Source organism: Leptinotarsa decemlineata, unplaced genomic scaffold (genome assembly GCF_025532065.1).
Source record: "Leptinotarsa decemlineata unplaced genomic scaffold, Ldec_3_MD MMD2_tig00000010_RagTag_RagTag, whole genome shotgun sequence".
Taxonomy (NCBI): Eukaryota; Metazoa; Arthropoda; class Insecta; order Coleoptera; family Chrysomelidae; genus Leptinotarsa; species Leptinotarsa decemlineata.
The window spans coordinates 3,292,278-3,302,729 of NW_027412538.1; positions in this window are offsets into that span (position 1 = coordinate 3,292,278).

A 10,452-nucleotide genomic window follows, 5' to 3' on the forward strand; every position below is an offset into this window, starting at 1 on the left:
AATAGTCCATACCGTTCAATTGTGAATTTATATATTTTAATAGAGCACTGATCGAATATCTTTTTTTCCCTTCTAATGATTTTTCAAGAATACATTTTGCGATTGGCACAACTTTTAAATTCCAATCGCTGGCAAATGTGCAAAATATTTCGCTACTTTATGGTATCTAACAAAAATATCTTTTATTTTTTATTGGCAACAACTCAAGCCAGTTTGAGTATGTATCAAAAAGATAACAATAACTTTTATCAGCGAATGTAAATACATCAGAACCAATCGGTCTTTCAGATATTGGATTACAAATGATGAGAATAACTACCAAAGAAAAACAAATTATATATTTGTCAATAACGTCTCTATAATATGTCCTGAAGGATAAAATGCTTTGCTTGGGATTTTTTTAGTAAATTTCACAGCTTTTAATATACGACTTCATGTCAACTGAAATACCAGGTCAATCAAATATATTTCTAGCTCGAGATTGTTTTTTCCAATCTTAAGTGGCCTTCATGTCACAGTTTTGACATTTCTTATTTAAATTCAGTAGGAACAACAAATTTTTTTTTTTTAAATGTTGAGTTTCCCGATATAAACAATTCATCACGTAGTTTATGAAAAACTTTTATACGATCAGGAATTTTGAAATTTCGTAAAGGCCAGTCACTGTTAACAAAATTCATTAAAGTACTGAGCTGTGGATCTATAATTGTATCATCAATAAACTGCTTGATTTTACTTTTTGACATAGGCTATGATTCAATTTTATTGAATGGACTGCAAAATCCATTTCATTTCCAGATCACTAAGTTTTTCGTTCACAAAATGCTCACGAGGTAGTATCAGAAATATACATGAATTTTCCTGGTTAGATTATATTTCAATAATTTTAATTGACACCTTCAAACAAAATTTTGATCGCCTTTTGAAAATCTTGGTGATGATGATTGTAAATCTTTTGTGAAAATTGATTCAACCATTTTATGATCGCTATACACCGTTTTTACCACACCATAAATAAGTACTGATACATTTTAGCTTCTTATGGGAGTTTTTGAGTCATATTCATTTTCACTTTAATACTTTTCATTCCAGAGAGCATTGGATAATGGTTATTGAGCAATGACCAAGTATTTTTTTCAGGTTTCGCTTGAAAATTTAATATATTGTCAGAATAATGAGTACTTATCCTAAAATATTCAAGCGAGACATTAAAAGAAAATACTTGGTCGTTGCTCAATAACCATTATCCAACGCTATCTGAATAATAGCCATAATATTTTAAACTTGCCGCGTTTCGATAATTCTCCTTTTGTCCAGCAGATGGCGCGCCAACTCTTCCAAAAGTTCTGTTAACGGACAATTACCGCGCTAGTATTAGTATGTCATTCTCACCACAGGATATTTCATTCTATATATAAGGGTTCTATATGCATGTTTCAATTTGATATCGCACTACTCAGGAACGTCTCCATGTCCTGCGAAGTGTACACTTTGTCGGAATTAGACTCAGATCATAATCCAGTCATCCTGATGCTGGGTGATGATCCCCCTCCTCAGGAATATCGCGTGAGATCATCCACGGATTGGGAAGCCTTCAAGGCTCATCTAGTGGAGACACCTACAGACCGCGAGGCACTTCAAACTCGCAACGGTCTCGACGCGGCAGTGGCAGATTTTGAACTGTCTGTGAACAACGCTTTCAGAGCAGCCACAACCAGGACGGAGTGTCCTCTGCGAAACTATAATGAGTTTCCTCCTAGGATAAAGAACCTTATCCGAGAGAGGAACAGACTCAGACGAGTTTACCAGCGGACCCTCTATCCTGGGGACAAGACTGCTGCTAACAGGATGGCCAACGAAGTCAAACGGGCCATCATTGATTACAGAAACGAGAGGTGGAGTGAGTGTTTGGAATCTCTTGAACCTGGGGATGATGAGCTATGGCGAGTCACCCGCAGGCTCGAGAAGAGGAAAACCGCCCCCTCCCCTCTTCACGGACAGCGCGGTATCTGCTACTCCCCCGCCGAGAAGGCGCTGGCCTTTGCAGACACAATGGAAAATCAGTTCCAACTTAACGTTGATCCGGACGATGATATTGACCGTGATATCCGGCTGGAACAACGAGTTCAGCGTATCCTCAGGGAGAATGACGACGACGTGATCCGTCCAGCTTCGGAGGAAGAACTGAGGGGGTATATCAGAGCCGCCAAACCAAAAAAGGCTCCGGGAATTGATTCAATCAACAATAGGTTGTTGAAGCAGCTCCCGGAGAACTTTATCAGATACTTATTAGATATAATAAATAGCTCAATCGCCCTCAGATACTTCCCTCGAAGATGGAAGCATGCCGTAGTTGTCATGATTCCGAAACAGGGCCAGAACCCGCTGTTTCCCCAGAATCACCGACCGATTAGTCTGCTTTGCTCAGCGGCTAAGCTGGCTGAACGTGTTGTGCTGCAAAGGCTAACTGAAGAAGTTGAAGACCGAAATGTTCTGCCTGACGAACAATTCGGTTTCAGGAGGGCACACTCCACCGAGTTACAGGCCTTGAGACTGGTCGAAAATGCCATCTCAGAGCTGAATAACAGGAAGACTGTACACCTAGTCCTCCTGGATATTTCAAAAGCCTTCGACCGTGTATGGCACGAAGGCTTACTTCATAAAATGCTCGATTTCGACCTGCCTCGGGGCCTGATCCGGTGGATTAGGTCCTTCCTGAAAGGCAGATCATTTCAGGTCCGAGTCGAAGGAACCCTGTCTCCGGTCAGGGAAATCCAAGCTGGAGTGCCTCAAGGAGCTGTGCTGTCTCCACTATTATACAGCCTTTACGTGAGCGACCTCCCGAGGTTCAATCACGTGAAGACTTCCCTATACGCGGATGATACGGCTCTCCTCGCTTCTTCCATGGGACAGGGGTTGGCGGTCGTCTACATGCAACGCGCATTGGACGACCTCGAACGCTGGTACCTACAGTGGAAGATTCGGGTGAACCCAGACAAAACTCAGGCGATAGATTTGGGGAGGCGAAACGTTTCTCCAGACACAAGAGTCACGATCTCAGGCAGGGAGATCGAATGGCAAACGCGAGTCAAATACCTAGGTCTTTGGGTAGATCGCCGACTCACCTGGGCAAATCACATTGATTACATCAAAGGCAGGTTGCAAATGAGGACAGCCAAGCTCTATCCTCTAATAAATCGTAAATCGAAGTTAAATCTTAAGAACAAGATTTTATTATACAACACGATGTTCAAGCCTGTCATCATGTATGCTTCAGGCGTTTGGGGACAAACCGCTCCGACAAATCTCTCCATTCTGGAGAGATTGCAAAACAAAATCATTAGGATGCTGGTGAATGCTCCATGGTTCGTGCGGAATGAAGCCATCCGCAGAGATTTGAAGCTGTTAACCATACAGCAGTCCATTCAGTTGAGGAATCAGAGAGTTTTCGAGTCAGCGGAAACTCATGATAACCCATTAGTTAGGGAAGCTGTAGATTACACTATAGACGACCCCACTCGATTCAGAAGGCCCCGTCGCTCAGTTGAGTGAAGGCCCCACGACGTCTGTTAAAATGAACAGTTTGTTCATCAATACCCCAGTCAGGAAGGGGTACACAAGGCCAGAGCGGCATAGATGTCATTGACCTCTATGTCGTTAGCAAAACTACACCTTGAGATTTGAACCACTCGCCCCCATGGCGAACGACAGTTTAAAGGGTACGGGAAGAGATTTTCAACCTGACACATATCAAGATGGATTTCGTCTGTTTCAATTTCTCTTTGTGTTTTGGAGTTAGAGTAGGTATACCAAAACAGGAGAATCAGTAAGCAAATATAACAAACTGTTTAAGTAGCTCTGTATAAGTGAAGATTATTTCAATTACGATATAGGTATGTCACAGGTCATTGAGAGATCTTTTTGGTTATATTTTTGTATAACGGAACAAAGTTTACATTTTCAACTAACTTTTTGAAAATTTGTTTGCCAGAAACTAGGGGTGAAATTAACGATAAAAGAAAATTTTAATAATAAAATTTTGGATATATTTGCAAAAACAATTAGATATGACCTCTAGTAGCTCCTGGTTCACTCAGTTAGAAATTAATTATGTTGAATTCAGTTTAATGTACCTCTCTGATTTCAATATCACTTTGTGTTACCTCGTGCGTGTCTTGAAATTACTGCATTCATTCTACTATTCAAATCATCTCATAAAATGTGAGTAAACGTATTTCCGAAAATATAACCACATTTCACGAATCATATTCACTGCCACTACACTTTCAACATTTGATAGAATACGACTGATTTTTCTCATATCAGAACCATCACTGGAACAGTCAGGAAGTTGATATTGCATATTTCAATATCAACAACCGAGTTTTTTTTTTTTTTTAAAGTTAATTTGCATCAGACCTTGAAAATAGTAGTCGTGAGCACGTAAATATTTGAGGATTTGTTGGGAAGAAAAAATATCCCAGTTACTCATTTCATTCCTAAAGAAAAGCACTACATCATTTATAAAGATGGCAATCCTTTGGGATATCGAAAATTTAGAGGTTACTTTGAAATATAATTTCAGTGAAATACAAAGTTGGGATATCATAACTCCAAAGTAATTACTTAAAGGATTTTTTCTATTGTTTTCGAATATTACATGAATAAAAATATTGTGAGTTATTCGATTTGAATTATTTAATTATGTTGAAGAAGTTCCAAGAATAACGTACAGGTCATTACGTTATTCTACGGTTTCCACCGAGATTACCGCCACCATTACTCGGATTTGAACTTGTTCGACATCAGTTTTTGATACGCAAATGAAGCAAATACAAATCTGTAAGCTGGCAAATTTTCAGTAAATTTCTAGAATATCGAGACTAATATGGAACTTTCAAACATGTGTCCAATGATTCAGTACAAACGATCCCCAAAATGCCGGAATTATCGATTATATTCAGTAAAGGATATCTACAGTATAGCATTTCTTCACATTTTTTTTCATTGATGATATTGTGTGCCATGATATCATCATGGTGATCTGAATACTCCTTCCAATGTAATGTTGGAGAGATCGTCAGATGTCTATCGAAAGAAAACACATATAGGTTCTTCCAACAGAGACTTCCGAACTTTGCCAATTGATAACGGCCACCTTGTTGCAGCTACATCTGTCAAATTATTTGTCATTTATTCAATTCGTTTCGGCAAATCACCATGGACGGATATAGCATTCAACAATTGCAAATAATAAAATTGTTTTATTAAAATGGGTGTTCTGTTCAGACAACGTACCGCGCGCTTCGCCTATTTTATGGTCGCCATAATCGTCCTACCGGGAGGGCCTAATCGAATGAATTTTGTTCATATCTGAAGACGGAGGCAGACTTTGGCCTCCGAAACGTCGAAGATAAGTATTGTTGTAGTGATTGTTTTTTTTTAAACTCTTCTTAAAGTGATCAATTTAAGAGTACCATTTTGATATACTAGCTAGAATACGAATAATTCGCTCTTGGGCAACGAAAACACTTGCTGATGAACTAGATAAGCCCCAGAAACATACTCCATATCTCAGTCTGGAGTCTATCTGCGCATGATACACTTTCAGAAGTTGATCAATGTTTAAACAAATTTGGGATTTCTGAATTGATACCAGTAGCTATTCAGTTTGGACTGTAGCATCTGACAGTGATTACTCCATGTAAGAGACTCATCCACGTGGAGACTTAAGAACTTAACTCGAGAGCAGTATTGATATTTTCATTAAATTGATTAGAAATAATTATGTTTTAACAGTATTTCTAACTATTGTGGAATAGAAGTAAATTCTTTTCTAGAAGTTCACATTTAAGTGACTTGCTCTGAACCAGTCACTAGCATTCAAAATGACAATAGAACACTTATCGACCAGTAACTCATCGGATTTATCTGAAATAATGATTGAAGTATAATCAGCGTATATAGTAGAACAGGACTGAACTGGTAATTTGTTCAAACCATTTATGTATAAAATGAACAAAATCGGTCCTGAAACTGACCCTTGGGGAACTCCGATGGTGATGTTATGTACCAAGAAAGTTATCGAGAGCATTGTATTGGTCTCTTGAACTAAGGAAACTACACAGCCACCGGTGTGGGATAGCAGTAGTTCTGAAGAAGTGAATATTTGAGGATTTGTTTGGAACAAAAAAAAAGGTCAGTTGCTTATTTTATTCCTAAAGAAAATCACTCCATCATTTAGAAGGACGACATTGGTTCGGGATAACAAACATTTGGAAGGTACTTCCAGGTCGTAAAACTGACCCTTGGGGAACTCCGATGGTGATGTTCTGTATCAAGAAAGTTATGTTATCGAGAGCAACGTATTGGTCTCTTGAACTGAGGAAACTACACAGCCACCGGTGTGGGATACCGGTAGTTGTGAAGACGTAAATATTTGAGGATTTGTTTGGAACAAAAAATAACTCAGTTGCTCACTTTATTCCTGAAGAAAAGCACTCCATCTTTTAGATATCAAAACTTTGGAAGTTACTTTCAAATATATGATATAGAATGAACAAAAACGTACGGAGAAAGTTATGTCGTCGAGAGCAACGTATTGGTCTCTTGAACTGAGGGCACTACACGCCATCCGTATTTCTGTAGCTTTTTCATTAGAATGGTTTATTCGACACAGTCGAATGCCCGGCTTATATCACAAAAGATCCCAACAGGAAACTGACCCCGGTCCATCAAATCCACAATTTTTTATAATACTTTACTACTGTTATTGTTGATCTTTTCTCTAAGAATCCATGTTGATTTTGAGATAATATTCGATCCTTTTTGCAGAATGATGGCAATCGATCAAGAAATGAGTATTCGAAGTGCAATTTACTGTACTGTACGTAATGTAATATACGTACTGTACCGGACCTATATATCTTCATGAGCTTCGAATTTTTTTTTGAATCATTGTACTACATTTATAATAAATGAAATACAAAAATATTCACATTCGAATTGTTTATTGATAACCTACACTAGCACATTTTCCAATTAATTCATTTTCATAAATCTTGGGAATATTTCTCAGAATTCTTCTACACCAATTCGCAGCATTGAGAGTTTTTTGGAAAATCACAAACACCGATTGCTTCTTTGAAAAGTAAAAGTCTTGGACAGTTCATCACGTACAATCCGGATGGACCACATAAAAAATAATTCATCAAAGGTGCTGCTTCGTTCCCTCCTGTTCATAAAGGAGGACATATACCTCATCGCTCACTAGTGATTTTGGCGAAATTGGGAACACGTGTGAATCGTTGTATTCATACCACGTGCCACTATATGGGTGTCTGCGATATGCTGTGTAATGCCCGTTGTAAGTAGTCCCACTGTGATTTGAAAGTGCATATAGATTATGACGACAAGGAGCCACATTGTCTGCTGCATAACTGCTCATATCTAATTCATCTGAAAAAAAGTCAATGGAAACATTCAATTTGCCTCTGAATCTTTCCGTTGGAGAGAATATTTTCAAATGAATTACTAAAATACGGGGAAACATATAGATTGATAAGGACTTGATAAGGACTCTCCATCCAGAGTTTCCTCTCTTGTGAAAGAATCCTAGCAATGTGACATACTCAATTGGCCAGTTCTTTGTGGTATGGGAAGAGATAAATCCCAGAAAGGATCAAAGGTTACTGATGAGTGTCCACAGTGTGTGCACTTCATAGTGGATTTTAACTGACCAATGAAATAGTCTACAATCTTGGAGTTGTTCATATTCAAATGTCTCTGCCAGGACTCTCGTGCTTTTCCGTTATCGCTAAATTTTTCGTCAATCTCAGTTAAGATCGGTTCAGATTTCTCAGTAATTCTGTTAAGGTCCTCATGTAAACCTTCTAAAAGATATCGAAGGAATTCGTAGGCGTCTTGATGCGCAGAACCCATGAATCGAGGGGCAAATCTTTGAATCTGATTTTTGAAGTAGACTGTGTTGATTACTCTATCAGATGAACCTTCTGACCACAATTCCTTGATAACTTCTGCGAACGGTTTGATTAAAACACCTTTCATACTAGAAATACTAGTATTGATATCCTCTATGTATGTATCCTTTTTTAGGTATTCCAGAAACCATCCCGTGTTTGATAAACATTCGATTATACTGTTCATGAAACAGGTGTTTCCAAGATTTTTTAATCCATTGAACCCAAGAGTTTTGACTGAAGAATGTATCACCGATCTATTGTTGCAACTACGTTTGCCACTACTATCTTCTTCTGAGTAAACACGGATACGATGATTCACCCCTTCATTGGACTGGTAGGATAAGGATTTCGAAGCAAAACTGCTCAAAACTGAATTAGATGTTAGTTCTTCTGGGGACTGTGGGGCCTCAGCCAGAGGACCAAACTCAGCCTCATTTAGAGTTCCCACTTCCTTTTCTGTCAAAGCTTGACCGTTTTGCTGCGAGTCTTGCACTGTCTGTACATGCCGATATATTTTGTTCATGGGAAACATTGGTAATTCACTTAGGATTTTTGATTGAGGAATTGTACCTAAACATGAAGCTGCATTTCTTCTTTGAATCAGAATACTAATTTTTTGAATCAAGAAAGAGGTAGCTCTTGGATCATTCGTCTCTTTGGATATCCTAATGCCGATTTCACGAATGAAATCAAATGCTTGGGGGCCTAAGGTACCAAATGTTTCGATTCCTATTGCATAAAAAATGAAATTATCTCCCAAATAATTGTATTTCCGTGTTTTTGACAATTCCGCTGATGAAGCTGCTGCACCGCTGGATACAGAAGTCGAAGGAACGTGACAAGGAACCAAAGTATCGACGCATGTGAAATCCCAGACAACTGGTTTTCGTTTCCGCCAAGGAATGAGAGTCATGCCATCTGGTCGTTTCCCATCATCGCTGCAAGTGCCTGGGGGTTCTAAGATAGATGTTATATTTGCCCGAACCTAAGGCACGTTTGATGACATCATTTACAGCTTGATGACGGGAAAAGCGCCCGGCGCTATATCTACAACTCAATCCATGATATCCTCGGGTGTCTACTTCCACTCCACACTTCCATTTGTGTTGAACAGAAATATTGGAACCTAGTCGAAGGCCTACAGCAACTCTAAAAGATTCATTGTCTAATAATGTACCAAGGGATGAAACTGGTAAGGCATCCTGCATGTTTTGACGACACTGCTTTAATACGTGCCTTATATATAGGAGATTTAGCCGAGTCTGACAAATTATTTAAGGCATTTTTTACAAGAGGAATATCCCAGGTCTGTTGAAGATTTTTTTCTGGTTCTTGGTACTTCTAGATTAGTTCGTGAGATACATAGTTGTTCGGCCTCGCTCAAATTGTTATCCGATGGAAAGAAGGGTGGTAAAATTGAATCTATCATATTGATCACACTATAACTGGAAGAGAGGAAGAGAGGAAGGAAGATAGGTAGTGAAAACTCAGTGATTGTAAGAATGCCTAAACCTCCATAAGATATAGGAAGAGTAGCTTGATGCTATGCATTGCTCTCCAATTGATCATTCAATAAAAGTCGAAGAGTGTTACGAAGTTCTTCATCAAACTTGATCAGATATGTTTGGTGATGCCAGGTAGGAAAACATCTCATGAGATGGAGGAGCTTTGGAATAGTCGAACAGTTTCTGAGAAGATGGAAAGCTACATGTCTTGGAAGAGCATGAATACGAGAAGACATAATTCTGAAATTATGTAATTTTTCCTCAAAAAAAGTGATGAATGATTCTTCTGTGAGAGGGGAACCAAGAAGAATTAAAATATGCCTGTCAGTTATTTTAATTCCAGGAGCAACGTCACTGAATTTTCTCGAAATATTCAAATCAGGTTCACTTATAAAATGAAGTTCACATTTATGGAAGTTTAGTTCAAGCCCAATTTCCTTTGACTTTTTAATAACAGACGAAAGGGCATTGAGAACTTCCTTATAGTCTCCTCCCAGAGAACCGTCATCTAAATACCAAGCATTGCACTCTATTTTTACATTTTTGATAATATTGTCTATAGACAGGCAAAAGAGAACAGGTGCTAACGGATCCCCTTGCTGTACTCCACGCTCTGATGATATTGTGTTTTGATCAAATGTCAGTATTGAAGGCTGGTAGTAGCATTGAAATACAAAAAGATATAACTCTGGAACACTATTTTGAACCGATTTCAAGATGAAGTCTAGATTCAGCATATTGAAAGCATTCTTATAATACAATTTAAGAAAAACTTTTCCGTCCTTGGACTCGTGTTCATTAATATATCTTCGGACAGCATGGGATACGGCTTCACAACCACTTGGAGATTCAAAACCATATTGAAATGGACGAAAAATATTTCCTAGTTTTTCCTTCAGCTTGAATGAAGCCTGTTTCGCAACTAAACGGCGAAACACATTGCCGACGGCAATCGGTCTAATTCC